This window comes from Camelus dromedarius, chromosome 15 (genome assembly GCF_036321535.1).
Source record: "Camelus dromedarius isolate mCamDro1 chromosome 15, mCamDro1.pat, whole genome shotgun sequence".
In the NCBI taxonomy this organism is placed as follows: domain Eukaryota; kingdom Metazoa; phylum Chordata; class Mammalia; order Artiodactyla; family Camelidae; genus Camelus; species Camelus dromedarius.
Window position 1 is genome coordinate 28,987,916 of NC_087450.1, and position 17,030 is coordinate 29,004,945.

Genomic DNA, 17,030 nt, shown 5'->3' on the forward strand with positions numbered 1-17,030 from the left:
GGTTAAACAGTCAGGATTTGGACCTCGCACTCCTGGCTCTGGATCAGGAAGGAAGGACAAGCCATACCATCCCCAGTAAGAGCAAAGAGTGATTTAAATGTTAGTCTGAAAATGCCAACTCATACATCCCCAAATTGTGACATCTAAGGTCTGACAAGCCAGCCTGGGAATAAGATGAATAAAATAAGACAGTCCCTCCTCCCCTTACAAATCACACAAATTCAAAGCTCAGAAAACCTTTATTTTGGTCTCTTTGCCCATCCCCTCAGAGAACCCTGGCTCTACCTTCAATATGGAGCTTCAAACAAATCTCTGCTTCCTTGGGACCCTAAAAACAACCGTGCTCCTTGCAGTGCATTAACTCTTTCCAACAGATAGCCAATTACCTTTAATTAGTTTTAAACAGCTGGTTATTTCCTTGAGATCCTTGATTAAACATTTCTTTCTGAAGAAGAACCTATTTGTTTTTTAACTAATCAATTAGCCCAGTTCCCCCAGAGATGAGCCCTTCCCGGAAAAGAAAAGGGCTTCCCTAAGGGAGGCCTGTGTTCTTCAAAATTGCCACTGGCTCTCAGCTTCTCCACTGTCACCCATTACAAAGCTATGCAGGCAGGAGATACCCCCAAAAAACACACTGAAGGTGAGGAGCAAGACAATGATGGAAAAGCCAGGACCCACACTCCATAGACATCTGCCCTCCGACCACGTCAGATTCCAACACAGGGCTCCCCTTCCCACCCCAGAGCCCCTACCCATGTTGTTTATCCACCTCCACTCCCACAGTTTCAGGTGCAGCCCAGATCTCCCCTCTTCTTTGGTATCTTTCCCCAAGGCCAGGTAGGTCCCTCCGACATTCTGCCCTGCCCACCTCTGTGTCTACCAACAGTGTTTGTATAAAGGGCATTTGTTGTGCACATCTTGAATTTAGTCTATTTTTCTATTCTATCTCCTAGTGTTGCTCCAACTTAACCGTGTCACATTTGTGCCACATGCCTTATTCTTCCTTTATCTCTTCCACAGTGTTCGGCAAAACACTGAATGAAAACATTCAGGAAAAAAAAAAAGTTTTCTTTTCCCTCTCACCTACCTACAGTCTTTTCACGGCCCCTCAAATGGTACCCAGGGTGCACCAAGTAGAAGCCCAACTTGGGCCAATTCCTTAAATATAGGAGCCATATGAATGCAAAGCTCCCCAAACTTTTCCAGTAAAAGTTCATAAACAAACAGTCTAAGAACTGCATGTCCTAAGCCACAGCAGAACGCGTTTGGTCATGTGCAGAGGGAACAGAGTTGTAGTCTCAACCTCAGGCATGGTCAGCAGCCTCTAACATGACACCCCATGAACCCACTTCCAGGCACTCTTGCCCCTGTGTAATCCCCTCCCCTGGGTGTGGGCTGGATCTGCACTCACTTCTAAGTAATAAAATTTGCCAGAGCCATGGAATGTCACTCCTGAGATGAGGTGATGAAAAGACTGTGCTTCTGTCTCAAGCTCTCTTTTTCTCCCTCTCTCCCCCCATTTTGTCTGGTCTTTTCCTTTTCCCAGTCTCTTTCTCTCTCTCTCTTTCTCCCTTCCCTCCCCTCCCCTCCTTTCTCGCTCTCACTCTCTCCTCTCTCTCTCCCTCTTTGCTCTGAGGGAATCAGGTGTCATGTTGTAAGCAGCAGCCCTATGGAAGGGACCACAAAGCAAGAAAATGGCTTCTCCAGCCAACATTCAGAGGAGACGGGAGGCCTGCCTACAGCCATGTGAATGCACTTAGAAGCAGACCCTCCCCACCAGGCCCTGAGATGACTTCCACTCCAGCTGACACCTTGGTTGCAGCCTTGTGAGAGACTCTAAGACAGAAACTCCCAGCTAAGCATTGGGTTTGTTGTTCTAAGATACTAAAATTTGGAATGATTTGTTACATAGCAATAGCTAATATACTAATTTTTCAACAAATATCAGAAATTTTTTCTGTAAAACAAATTAAATCTAATGTAGACCTCCTCTTCCTTCCTCCCCTGCCAGACTGGCAGGAAATTATCTTTTTCAGTACTATAAACCTAAACCCCCATCTACTCCTCTAGGGTCTTATCAAAGTCCCAGGGCACTTAGGACAGAATATTTGGAGAGGGGACTCTGGTTCTTGGTTAGCACTGGTCACCACTGTTGGGCTCACTGCCCAACTGTGCATGGCCCTTGGAGTTAGGGGGTCAGGAAGCTCCCTACTTTCTCTGCTAAGCCTCAGCGTAGCCACTGGGTTTCTTGCTGAGGTTGGAGTCCAACACCCAGCACCCAAGGCCCAGCATCCCTTCTGCAATCCTGTAAGCTCCCAATCAGGCCCCCTCATGCACCTCCATCCTTTCCCAGGCTTCTGGGATTCTCCCTTCTCTTGTTACTTCCACTCTCTTCTCCATGGCACTCCACCCCCATACACACACACACACCTTTTGCATAATTTCAGAGTTTTAGGTTTTGGAAAAAACCTAGAAAATCAATTATCTTCAAGATGCTACTTCAAAAAAGAAACACAATGGCTTTCTCCAAATTCAGAAAAATATACAAATGGTTCTCATTCTTTCTGATACTTCAATGGCCTCAAAAACAAAATATAAATTAATGTTTCAATAAACAGTTCCACTAAAATTATTTTCCCCCAAATATTTAAGAAAATATTTATGCCCCAAGAATGATTACCATGGTTACCCCAAGGCTCTGAATACCTCCTAGTAAACTGTAGCAAACCACCACCTACTGCTCCCTCCCCCAACATGCAGCCCACTATAAAGAAGCTCAGAAATGGGGGAACACGAAGCTTCCCAGTATGAACTGACTTTTTCTAACTCTCCCCTCGCTCTATTACAGAACAGCCCAAGCAACCAGCCATGAAATGGGCATCCTGCAGGCAAAGCTGAAATAAGCTGTTACTTCTGTGTATGATTTAAGTGCTACCAGGGAGATCTTTCTTGACCCAAAATATCTTCCCAGTGTTCTGTAACAGTGACTGAAGCCCACCTTTAGAGCTTGGCTCATTTGGGTTGAAAGCACTGTTATTCCAAAGTTGAATTACCTATTGAGCTGTTTTTAGCCAGGAGCACCTTCTGACAGTTTAGGTTATCAGTTCTTTTCTAATAGGCAGCTTATTTGAAAAAGGTGTTTGGGTTTGTATGTGAGTGGAGGAATAGGAAGAAAGAGATTCTGAACAGCAGCAGTGAAGGCATCCTGAATATAAAGCTCAAGGCAGCCAGCGGGAGAGAAAGGAATAGAAAAAAACCTCCCTTTACTGTAAATGTGACATGACTACTGGGGTTATGACAAATACACACTGTTACAGTTACTCTATGAAGACCAGAAAGGATGAAGGCCACCCCTGGGACCAGATATGATCTCATGAAGGGTCACTGTTAGTGTCCAGTACTGAGAGCATAGGCCAGTCCTTGAAGAAGAAAAAACAAGGACTGAATGGTCTAGACATTAGGGTCCAGATGACTGGATGGACATCACTAGGTAATACGTATAAAGATGATTTCCTTTCTGTGAAGGGAGACCAAGAGCTGGGAATAAAAGATATCAGGCCTGGTCTTTTCCCAAGGGTCCTCCAAGAATGGGATAGGAACAGCCTGAGCTCCAGGGAGATGTATTTTCTAGAATGACAGTGCTCTCTCTATGGTAGAAACACCCTCAGCTTGTGGTTGCGATCAAGTCAGTTGGGCAACCTCCCAGAGTAACCCTTTAGAAGGGGCTATACCACCCCCTGGAAATGCAGCAAAGAGGAGAATGTATTTACTGAAGTTCTTCTCAAGGAAAAAGCATGTGATTGACAAATCACTTGGGAGGGAAGGGTGGGGAGAGGTCCCTGAGGGTCAGGTCTTCCATGGATGGTGACACCAGTTCACTGTCAAACTTTTGATTTGCTAGATGAGACATGAAATTTTGAGTTAGCGGTTAGATTACTCAGGTATCATCAATATAAGGCTAACCCCACTATCGGAAGTCTTTCTGCTTCCCAAACACAAGAGGCTATGAGACTGAAGGAGAGCCGTGCTACTATCCTGCTTGTGCGGTTACGGCTACTCTAGTCCTGTTCATGAGAAGATCTACTTGATTGTCTAGTCTTGGCTCAACTAATGAGAAACAAAGGAAAGGACACTTGTTGCTCACTTGGGTCAGAATGCTAAGGGGCAGCTTTCTCCTGAGGCCAGTTGTGTTGGTCTTAGTCAAGAGACCTCAAAAAGAAGATGAATGTGTGAACAGACCAATCCTCTCGCCCCTTCCTCCCTCCCCCAGCACATTCTCCTCTACTCAGAGCCAACCTCAGAAGAACTGGAGTTTGTCTGATTGCTATTAATTAAAAGGTATTATTTCCTTCCAGGGGAGCACTGAGCACCCATGACAAAAGAGGTCACAAGAGGAGGGAGAGAACTTTGAAAATAGATAATCTTGTTCCCAGATTTTCAGAGGACCTGCCTGGATGTGGACTTACAGGTTAAAAAGTGCTCTCATAACAAGAATTCTTAACAATGATAAAAGACTGATATTCCAGCTACTCTTCTCTCCTTTTAACAAGGGGGTTCATCCGTGCAGCAGTGGTAGTATGAGGAGGAAAGCCAGGGACTGGCTCACAGTGTTGGTTTTTTCCTCAACAAATGCACTGCCTCCCACTTTCTGCTTCTTCCACTGGCCCTACCATCAAAAGACAGCAGATTTGGGACCCCCAGACAGTTCTTCTCCTTTGCCCAAAAGTAGACAGTCCCCAAATAAGATTCCCAGGTTACAACAATGTATTCGGGCTTCCAAAGTAGCCTTAACCCATGCAAATTTTTCATTCTTTGGTGGCCATCTCTCCTAATCCTAAACTTATCCCTGGGCTAAAAATTGTAACATCGTTAGAGGTTAAAGGGACTTTAAAGAACATCTAACTCACCATCATCTTTTTATACATAAAAAAGTCAAGTCTAAAAAGAAGCAGTGATTTGTCTAAGTTTCCACAGTTGTTTGCAGCAAAACACAGACCCTTCTGTGTAGTCACACAAGAGTAACTGCTGCTCCAAAGCCTGGTTTCCATCTGTCCTTAGCCTGATTTCACTCAGTCTCAATTTAGTTAGCTGTGGCCTTCAGCTACCTTCTCTGAAGAACTTACTCAAGGTCACACTCTACAGGACCACCTCCAAATTTTGCTTCTGAGGGCCAAGGTGATTCTTAAATCACCTACTAAGTTCCTAAATTCAAGGCTCCTAAGGGGCTCTCAAGTAACATCCTCTTACACAACTAGCAAAATTAGTTTGCCTTTTAAAGGCCAGTGCATAGGGGAATAACAGCGCCCTCTCCCACAGCCTGAGGTCAGCACTGAAAGGTGGCATTAGGATGAGGCGGGCAGAAGTCAGCGTAGGGAGAAGACATCTGCAGAACAAGTCCTCAGGCCTCTAAATCTACCGCTTGACCTCGTATGAGGTATGAAATTCCACCCTCCTCGAGGTTTAAGACTTTCGTCCTTGTGAAAATGCAAATATCCCTGTCAACTGTTCCACCAAGCCAGAGCATCAACAGATAGAGAATCAGGGTGTATGGGTGGTGGGAAGGGAAGGGAGAGCAATGAGCAAAGAGGTCTGTTTCAGGGAAGGCGAGGATGAGAAGGATAAAGGGGGGAAAGAGTTTCTCCAAAAGGTGACACAGCAGAAGGCAAAGCAGGGAACTCCAGGAAAGAGGTTGCCCCTTCAGCCGTCACCACCCCCACTTCTCTTTTAATGATCAGTTTGCCCTCTCTCCTTGGTCATTCACAGCTACCTTAGAGAGGCTGATCCTGTGATGCCCAGGGCATCTCCATTTGCATAAAAGAGAAGCCAAACTCACTCCAAGGTGGGATTATTTCATAATCACCCACCTTCACCCACTCAGGACTCCCACATCTCTGACCCTAAATATCTACAGGGTGGGGGCTACTTCCCTCCCCAAGAAAGATAAGGGTACTCTTTCAAAAATTCTAAGTTTTAGGGGGAGTATATAGCTCAAGTGGTAGAAAATATGCAAAAAAAAAATTCTATGTTATAAGATGCAACAGAGGAAACACAGGAGAAAAATACCTTCATGTCTTCAACCCAACTTTGTTTTAGGAGAAATAGGATATAAAAAAAAAGAAAACAGCTGTTGTCTAGTCACCTGGGTTTCGATGTTTGACATACGTATTTTTTTTTTCTTCTTCCTGTTATCCTTTCATTTTCTGTTTCTCGATAGACTACCACAGTGAGTGAGACAAACTGCACAGTCTGAGGATACAGTCCTCACAATCTGCTCTCACTTCAGACACCAGTCACAAGTTTGGAGTCTCCAGGGCCACCCTCGCTTCACACCAGCTAACTAAAAGATTCAAGGATTCCCACAACCACTCTTAGGTTTGATAATTTGCTAGAAAGACTCAGAGAACTCAGGAAGGTGCTATATTTATGATTACTCTCATTATAGCAAAGGATAAACATCAGGACCAGCTATAGGAAGAGAAGCACAATATGAGGTCAGAGAACCAAACACAAAGCTTCTGTCATCCTCCCAGCACTGATGTGGGGCAATTCACCTAAAGTATTGCCAACCAGGGAAGCTCACCCAAGCTTCAGTGTCCAGAGGTTTTAACTGAGGTTTCATTATGTAGGCATGATTGATTGAATCATTGCCCTCTTGGTTGAACTCAGTTTCCAGTCTCCCTCCCCTCCCTGGAGGTCAAGCTGAAATTAGCTGCTTCAAACCCCAGCCTCTAATCACATGCTTGGTCTTTTGGAATGGCCAAAAGGTTACCCTACATCATGTTAGCACAAAATACTTGGGGCTCACTGTCCACTGTGAGTCACCAAATTAGCATCACCTATGGTCAGGTGTGCTCTGAGGGGCCCCTGTGAATAGCAAAGACTCTCATATCATTCTGGAGATTCTAAGGGTTTGGAGGTCACTTCCAGGAGCATGGACAAACACCAGACCTCTCTTTGGGTAAATTTAATTCTTCATTACATATTTACCAAAAAAAAAAAAAAAATGCGTCTGGCATGTGTTAAAAATGTACAAGTCACTGATAGTAGATGGGAAGTTCAACTGCATAGCACAGTTTTGGATTTTGATAAATGTCAACATCCATTGAAAAAAGTGGATGGTTCCATGGCTTAAATAGCACTTTGGGAGGGGAAATGACCTGCTTTAGCTGACTGTACACCGGGCTTTTTTTTTTTTAAGAGAGTCAAACCTAATCCTTCAGCACTGACCTCCTAGATTAGCTGGGAAGAATGAGAGTAGTAGAAAGCATGTGTTATTACCTTGAAACCAAATAGCTGGCCCTCAACTAAAAACTGATAAATCTCTCCTAAAATAGTCAAGGATTCTCTTTTTTTCTGGCAAAAAAACAAAAAACAAAAAACCAGTAGTAAAATATAAAAAATAAAATCATGTGCCCTTGTGTTGACACTAAGGAGAGATTCTAAATGTGCTCCTCCAGGTCTTGGGAACTGCAGGTTCACAACCTTGCCCTGTGCAGGGCCATCCATCACAGCCTCTCCTCCATGGTCCTTTCCCTGTCTGATGATCTCATGAAAGGACAGGAAAATTCCTGTCATGACAGATGCTTAAATTAGACCTAGAACACTTTTGTGAGGTGAGGAACACTGAAGTCTATTGTTCTGTTCTGTTTTAATATTCAGATTAGAGACAGAGGAAAAGGATTTCTAACTAGTGGTCCTATTACTAAAATAGACCTGCAAATGCTTATGTGGCAGAAAATGAGTGAGCAAATATTTGAATAAGTATTTGAATAGGACTACACCCTGTCATTTTGTCATGAAGGAAAGTTATTTCTTAGAGAAACTATATTCCTTAATTATGGGTTAGCTCAGAAGATACTTTTTTGACTCCAAGTTCCTGCTGTGAAATACAGTACTGGGTGTAACTCCAACACATAAACGTATTCACAAGGCAAATGACACCACAGGAAAAACAACTTACAAGGAGAATTCTAACTTAACAAATGTCCTTCAAAGTTCCAGTCACACGAGGTGCAGGCCAACAACTCAAACCAATATTGTTTTGATGTCACAATTCTGAGATGGCCAGAGAATACACTGGATGGCAGGACTGGAATCCAGAGTAAAATATAAAAGTGTATGAGGGCCCCAACATAACCACATATATTTCAACAGACATAAACTCAATTTTCAAGTGTAAGATGTAGAAGATATATTTAATAACTAAAGGAAAAAATTGGGAGTCATAAAGACAATGTAGCTACCCCCAAAGAGAGTAAAAGCAAACTTGGGCTGTATCAACAGCAAATCAGTGTCCAGAGGCAGGGAGGGGAGTGTCTGATCCACTCTACACAGGTAGCACTTCCAGGTGTCACCACACACTTTGAATAGGACCCAGGGATGAGTCCAAGAACAATCCATGAGACTCAGCCTGAAAAGTATCAGCCCAGAGAAAAGAGGGACATATGGTAGACTTCAAAGATCTGAAGGGCTTCACCAAGCAGCGGCATTAGGTTGTGCAGTTCCCAAACTTTCCTAACCAAAAATCAGGACGCGTTCCATGACAAAGAGTATTTGTGCCACTTTCAAGCGTAAGAAACAATCTAGGGCATGTGGTTTGAATATCGAAAGTTGAAAATTTCCAGGACCTTGAGATATTTTATAAGGACAGTAAATATCTGAAATCAGATATTGTGTTCTAGACAATCTGGGGCTTAAGATTGTGTAATACCATTACAGTGAATGAGTATAAATTCTAGGATTATAAATTCTAGTTCAGTATGAGGGAAAATATTTTAACTGAAAGAGTTATCCAAAGACCAAATATTCCACCTCAGGAGGAAGAAATTTTCATAATAGATATTTACTGTGAATCTGTTATATAAAAAACATTACCTGGCCCTTAAGCCATTTCAGGTCTAGAATGGAAGCCAAGCAAAGGAATAAGCAACTATAATATCCAGGGTGAAAAACTGCATGATAGAGATAAGAAAAGTGTAGGATGGAAGCCTGGGGAGTAGAAGGGAGGGGCAACAACATTTGAGTTTAATCTCAAGATTTGTTTGCAGAATGGAAAATCTTAGATTGTGATCACCCAGAAATAGAGATACAAGTGGAGAGGGCATTGCCATAACACAGGAAGGATATCGCGATGGCTCGAGCGAGGGCAGAAGTAATGGGGACAGAGTAGTGGGTAAATGTGATATTCATTAAGGAAGTAGAATAAATAGGACTTGGACTGGTGGATGAGGAAGAAGGGTGTCAATGATGGCTGGGATTCCTTGAAATTTGGTAGGACCACTCCTCAAGACAGAGAAGAGACAGCACGCAGTTTTGCTAAAGATGAGTTCAGTTCTGACTTGACTGAATCTTAGAGTAGATATAAAAAAAAAAAAAACTCACATGCATATGTATCTACAATGGAATATGACTTAGCCTTAAAAAAGAAGGAAATAATGCCATTTGCAGCAACATGGATGGACCTTGAGATTAATCAAACTATGGGAAGTAAGTCAGACAGAGAAAGACAAATACCATATGATATCACTTATACATGGGACACAAATGAACTTATTTACAAAACAGAAATAGACTATATCAACTATACCAGCAATTCCATGTCTGGATATATACCAAAAGAATCAAGAGCAGGGATGCAAGCAGATACATCAATGTTCAGAGCAGCATTACGTACAATAGCCAAAGGTGGGAACAACTCAAATGTTCATTAACAGATGAGTGGATAAGCAAAATGTGAGATATACATAGAGTGGAATATTATTCAACCTTAAAAAGGAATGAAATTCTGTCACATGCTACAACATGGATGAATTTTGAAGACATTATGCTAAGTGAAATTGCCAGATATAAGAGGAAAAATATTACATGATTCTACTTAGGATGTTATCTAGAGACAGAAAGTAGAATAATGGTTACCAGGAGCTGGGGTGGGGTTGGCGATGATAGAGAGTTATTGTTTAATAGGTACAGAGTTTCAGTTTGGGAAGACGAAAAAGTTCCAGAGATGGATGGTGGTGATGGTTGCACAGCAATGGAAATGTACTGAATACTGAATGCTGCTAACTGTGCACTTGAAAATGGTTAAAATGGTAAATTTTATGTTAAATATATTTTATCACAATAAAGAAATAAATATTGTTGGAAAAAGTTTGGCTAGGGAGGGAAGGAAAGGTACTGAATGGTGGATAAAGGGAGACATGATATTTGGTTGGTTTCCTTCTTCCTTTTTTTCTTTCCTTTTTTTAAGAATAGGGAAGACTTGAGCATGCTTAACAGCTCAGTGAAAAGAATCTGTGTAGATTTGGAGTTTGACAAAGCTGAGTGGAGGATAGCTGGTAGAGAGCTGTGTCTACCTGAGCCAGGCCATGATGGATGTGTTAAAGACAGCCTGGGTAAAGCCCTTGTCCAGATGATACAGACTAGGATGGGTGACTCCCTTCCCTTCCTTACAAAACCATCATGCCTCAAAAATGGCTACCAAGTAAAATACGTCAGTTGACAAGAGCATTCATCAATCACTTACCACTTACGTATTTATCAGTCAATCTGCTTAGTGAACAAGTTGGAGGAAAGAGTGTTTTTAGATAGACTATATGGTCAAAATACTGATAATCTGTTTTAATTGCAAACTTGACTGCATTTTTTTCATTGCTATTTTTCTAAAGGGTGGAATATAAATACTTCTTCTAGGGTGGTTTGAAGAGCAAATTCTCTTGTCTTTATGGAAAAAGAACCAGTTTCTGGGCTCCGGGCTCCAGGGGTCATTGGAGTCTATTGTGAATGGACAGCAGGAGGACTGGTTTGAGGGCAGTAGAAGTAGAACAGGAAAAGGAAAGAGGAGCATCTCCGAGAAAAACAGAAAGAAAGATGATTTTCCCCAAACTCACAGAGATCAGAATTTAGTGAATTTTGCTCACTCTTCACCATTTAATTAGCCCATGAATTCTGCCCCCATCCAGGATGGTACATAACCTCCAAGAGAGGAGGGACCCTCATCACTGTACAGGACAGTGGAGCAAAAGCCCCCATACCTGTGTTTAGATGGGAGAGAGAGGAAAACAGCATTCTGGAAACCTGGTCTGAGACAGAGGTGACACCCTTGTTACCTAAGTTAAAATAATTAATCAAAATTACATAATCTCACTAAAATTTGATGTGCTTTGGAAAATGTGATGGTATTGATTTGGGGAAACAAAGGCAACTTTGGCATCTAGAAAACCAAATTTTTTTTATCGTACTAAAATAGCAACTCTTTGTACCAGGTTTGATATGAAAGAGTGGGCAAAATTTCTTTAAACTGTCCTCAGAGACATGAACCACATCATTTTACAAATAAGAAAATCACCAGAAAAATACTGCAATTATTCTTTATTTTTCAACCCCTTACACTCACCACCACATTCATCTCTATTACAGCAAGCGTAATTATGGATAATGTGAAAGAGAGGAAATAACTATTTAGGTGCCATTTTTCTAGATTTTCTCTGTTGGATACTGACCTACACCTAAAATGATCTTGTATCTCCTTGTTTCCCTTATCCAGAAATCCCAAGGACAGCCTTGGCCTCTGATCCAAGCAGGGTCTGATCCCGCATTACTCTGGCAAGACTCAAGGTCTTGGAGTCTGTGTGTTTCCATGACAACCAGCCAACATTACAGAGTCTGCCTCTTTGTAAGGCATTGTACTGCTTCTTTCTGGAGGAAAAGAGAGAAAGGAGAGGAAAGGAGAAAGTGGAGCAGGTGGGGAAAGTAAGAGGGAGAAGAAGTAAGAGTAGGGAACCCGGAGCAGGGAAGGAGGTGGAAACCCACTGAATATGAAACCAACGCACCAAACAGCCTTTAAAGTATATGAACATCATTCATGATCAGAAAGACTTTTAAAATAAGCTTTCTGTTATAATTATTCTCTTTTCCTTTCTCTATTTCTCTCTCTCTTTCACCCTGAATTCCCAGCACCCCGGATTTTCTCAATGTTTTATCTACAGGAAAGTTCTCCTTGGAATATCAATCAAGCAGCACTCTAAAGTCTTCTCCCTTTCCTTTTCAACATTTAATATATATAAATGAGCAGGGGGTCAACTAGAACTGGACGAAATAACTAATCATTACAGTGCCCAAACTGCAGCCCCCTGGTGCATGGGAAATTGCTTTTTACTGTGACCGAATGTGTGAAGGGCGCACCCAGAGCCTTACTGGGATCAGGAACACAGGTATCCGTCACACCGCAGTCTCGCAGCAACTCAGAAAACTCATGAGACCAGATGGATCCTCAAGATACTGCAGAAATACACACACACACAGTTTGTTCTCTGAGCAGTTCCCCACCCCCACGCTGTCCCTTAACACCATCTATTCTCCCTCCTTTTCGATTGATTGAAAGTTGCTCCAAAGTTCTTTAGTTCTGCGTTTCCACTTACAAGCAATTACTTCAAAACTGTATAAAAGTTGCAGTAAAATACTGCTTAGTTCTTGAGAATCTGTTATATCTCTTCCAAGGGAAGGTTGGAGAATAGGAGAATGGAAAGCCACACCACATTCTCCAGAAAAATCTGTGCTAACAAGCATGGGGTGAGAAACAGGCACTTCACGTTTCATAACAGTTAAGATGTTTTTCAATCGTGTCCCTTTAAATTTCCAAAGACACAGTGAGATATTTTTCAGCCTACTTTGGTTTTTACAGAGAAATCTGAGGACATCGGATTTAATGATAAAAGCAAACAATTTAGGAACAAATTAACTGGTTATGTTATTCTCTACTCCCTCTCCCCCTTCTCCTCTCAGTCACACAAAAGTGCTGGAAGAAATGCTAATGAGGAAGACACAGAAATCCGCCCCACCCCTGGCCTGCACCCAGCAGGCAGGGGAAATCGCTGAACCCTCCAGGGAGAGGATGCGGGGCAGCAGGAGAGGAGGATGAGGGAGAGGTGGAGGGCGAGTCCCCTAAGAATCTGAGGAGGGTGGGAAAATAAAAAATAGGGAGAGAAGGTGGAGAAGAGCAGGGAAAGGCAGAGGAGGGTGAAGAAAGAAGAAAACGAACAGGGATACTTTTCTAAAAAGAAAGGGAAGAGGTAAAGCAGGAGAAATGAAAGGAACAAAGGGTGAAAGAGCAAGAAGCAAGTAACAGCACACAGTCAGAAAGAAACGATCAGAGGAGAAACGGTAGTATGGGGCAGATGACATTAAATCTCTGACACAGCCATGCCTGCCAGTAAGACCCTGCTCTTATCTCAAAGGCGGGCATAGAAGCCTTCTTGCTCTCGGGTCCTTTGAACACTTGAGCCAGAGCCCCTGAGGATGATCTGATTAATGAGATGTGGCAGGACCTCGTTGCATCTTAATGATTCAGGATTTTCCTTTCACTTCTGCATGTGGTTATGGATCCTTTAACTGCTTTATCCACGGAGCCTAATGAATTCCTGTTAAGTCTTTATAGCAGTTGTCCCTTCCACTTAAATCTTCCCCTGATCCTGTTTACTGGAGTTTACAGTTCAGAGTGTTGTGTGCTAAATTGTTTGTGGTTTTACAACCATCGCTAAGTGCTGACTTTGGAAAGTGGTTGAGTTGCCAGAAGGAGACTCCTCAGGGATAAGGAGTAAATGGAGCTGGATGGATACATCACGCTTCCTGTCTTCCTCCACCTGCTCTGCCTGTGGTCCTGGGAGGAGAGATTCAGCATCACGGAGGGGGCTTCCTAGGACCTCTACTTCCCTAAGTTTTGAAGGGCAGGGAGATCAAGGAAATGGACTGTCAGTCAGGAGGTCTAAATTTGTCCCACTTTGCCACCACTAACCAGGTGAACTTGGGCAAGTCATTTAAGCTTTCTGAGCTCCTGTTTTCTCATCTCTAAGCTGGGATCAGTACACCTCCTTCTTCTGCACCAGAGTTCAGAGAGGGGAAATGATTTTTTAAAAATCTGATTGCTGCAGAAGATGATACTAAGGTATTGAAGATAAAGAAGAACAGGTAAACTGGAGCCAGGTGACAGATGTCTTGAATCTCTCTATGCTTCTCAGTTCCTCACCTGTAAAGTGGGTGGAAATTATGCCAGTTCTTCTCTTCACAGGTTAGTTGAAAGGCTGCTTTTGCTTTTTGGACTAAATACATACAGAAGGACTTTTTCCCTGCTTTAATCATCCATACCCTTCCTGTAATCCCAGTCCTTCAATGTCTTGTCTCCTGAATTCCCCTGGTCTGCATATGGTCCTATCTCTGTTATGGCTAAAGGAGCCCCAAGGAAATCTCTGACTCATCACAGTGCTGCTCACTGTAGGATATTCTAAATCATTTTAATGGGAGGTCTAGGTCCTCAGAGAATGATGCTGAACGCACCTCTGTCAGATAGGTTTGCTGCAAAAACAGAGGCCTGTTAAGACACAACAGCAGCATTTGGGAAGACTGGTTTTGGTGTGCTGCCTTTCCTGTGTCTCTTTCTTTCTGTCCTTGTCTTCAGTGATGATAAAGTTCTCAACTCTGGTGACCATTTTTAGGCATTCCACTGATAGTGAAATTTTCAGACAGGAGAGATACCCTGACAATGTGAGCTGTAACATATTGTTAACGTAACTTAAGTATCTTACCAGGTCTGTGTGTTTATGTTCAAACCCTAAATTTTAGGAACATTAGATCCCTAATATTTTGTTGCTTAATTTTTAACTTTTAAAGTTAACATAGTTTCTGGAATACATACATGCCCCCCCCCAAAAAAATATCCATTGATATGGAATAGAGGAATGAATGATTGAGCTAATTATCTAGAATAAAATGCAAATACTACAAAGAATGGTAACTCATTAAACAGTCTAATTAGTCTTTAATGCCTTGGTTTGAAAGCAAGTTTCTGCAGAGAGAAAAAAAAGGAGGGAAATATACAATTGTTGGGTGTGTACTATATATGTTTAGTGCTGTGCTAGATATGTTATACATATATTTACATAAGATTAATATATTTAGTTCTCACAATTACCCAAGAGATCATTAAACTAATGCTCATTATACATTTGAGATGAGGCTGAGAAAGTTTACATGACTTGCCTTGAGTCACAAAGTAGGTAGAAATGGGAAAAGTTAAGAGGGTACTAGAGCTTGGAGAAAGTGTAGCAAGGAAACACTGAGAAGGATAATGGCCTGGGCCCCTACTTACACCAGTCACATAAATTAACTCCAAATAAATTAGAAACTTAAATCTAAGACTGAGATCATAAAAACTTCTAGAAGATGACACAGGGAAAAGACTCCTTGATACTGATCTTGGCAATATTTGGAAATATCACCAAAAGCACAAGCAACAAAAGTGAAAATAAACAAGTGGGATGACATCAGACTACAAGGTTTCTGCACAGCAAAAGGAACAATCAACAAAATGCAAAGGCAACCTACTGAATGGGAGAAAATATTTGCAAATCATATATCTGATATGGCGTTATATCCAGAATACACAAGGATCTTATGTAACTCATAGCAAAAAACCCAAATAATCCAAATAAAATATGGGCAGAGGAACTGCGTAGACGTTTGTCCAAAGAAGACATACCAAAAGTCCAATAGGTGCATGAAAAGGTACTCACGTCATTAATTATCAAGGAAATGAAAATCAAAACCACCATGAGCTGTCACCTCACACCTGTTAAAATGGCTATTATCAAAAAGCAAGACATAACAAGTGCTAGAAAGGATGTGAAAAAAAAGGAACCCCTTTTCCACTGTTGGTGGGAATGTAACTTGGTACAATCATTATGGAAAGCAGCATGGAGGTGCCTCAAAAAATTAAAACTAGAACTACATTTTATCGAGCAATTCCACTTCTGAGTATATATCCGAAGGAAATGAAATAACTATCTCAAAGAGATATCTGCACCCCCACATTCACTGTAGCATTGTTTACAGTAGCCAAGATGTGGAAACAACTAAGTGTCTATCAACAGATGAATGGACAAAGAAAAAGTGAGAATATATAAATATACATATATATATATTCATATACATGGAATATTTTTCAGCCTTAAAAAGAAGGAAATCTTGCCATTGCAATAACATGCATGGAACTTGAGGGCTTTATGCTAAGTGAACTAAGGCAGACAGAGAAAGACAAACACTGTATGACCTCACTTATATGTATACGGAATTTAAGAAAAACTGAACTCATAGAAACAGTGTTGATTGGTGGTTATCAGGGGCTGAGGGGAGGGACTTTTGGATACTGGAGTCATCTGAGCACCTTCCCCGTCAGAAAAGAAGTAGGAGAAAGAGAACAAGTGAAGACATAAGAAGTAGAGGACACCTGACAGCTTTCTCTAAAAGATCCACCAGATAATTTAAGGAAAAGACTACCTTACAATGCTTAACATAGAATTTAACTTACAAACATTTTATTTTCTGGAAAACACATATTTCCTAAAGCAAGGTATGCCAGCACTAAATGGTTTGATGTCTTAGCAGGTGACTAAAGGGCAGCATGGCCAAAAATTCAGCAACGTTCTTCTGTCAATAACCCTAGTATCCTGCCAGGATCTGCTCTCTAATGCTTAAGTTGGTGTTTAATTTCATGTAAAAGTGCAAGTCGATAAAGAATGACTAATGGTGAGCTGATTCAAAAACATCTTCACTGAGGCATTTCTATCAGGTCTTGTCAGAATTTGTAAAAGTCCATGTGATTGTCAGAGAGGGAACAAAAGTTACTGAATATACTACTACTATCTGAAAGAGAAAAGGTTTTATTAAAGGATATAAAAAAGGTTTTATTAAAGGATCAGACTTGGAAATTGCCACTCCCCGTTTTATTTAGAGGACAAAGACAAAATAAACACATTCCTGTGCAAATATTGCCAATAACTTAATAACTTGAATTTTATTGTGGTACCACAGATTATTGTCTTAAATATTTGGGGCTCCAACTTTCATTAATTTAAACGCAGTGTGTTCATTTGGACATTCACTTTTAATCAGCCTCTACAAATAAGCCTGATTACCTTGTGTATTAATAATAATAATCAATTTGCTAATGACTTCTTTTCCCTCTTAAGTTACAGGATCAA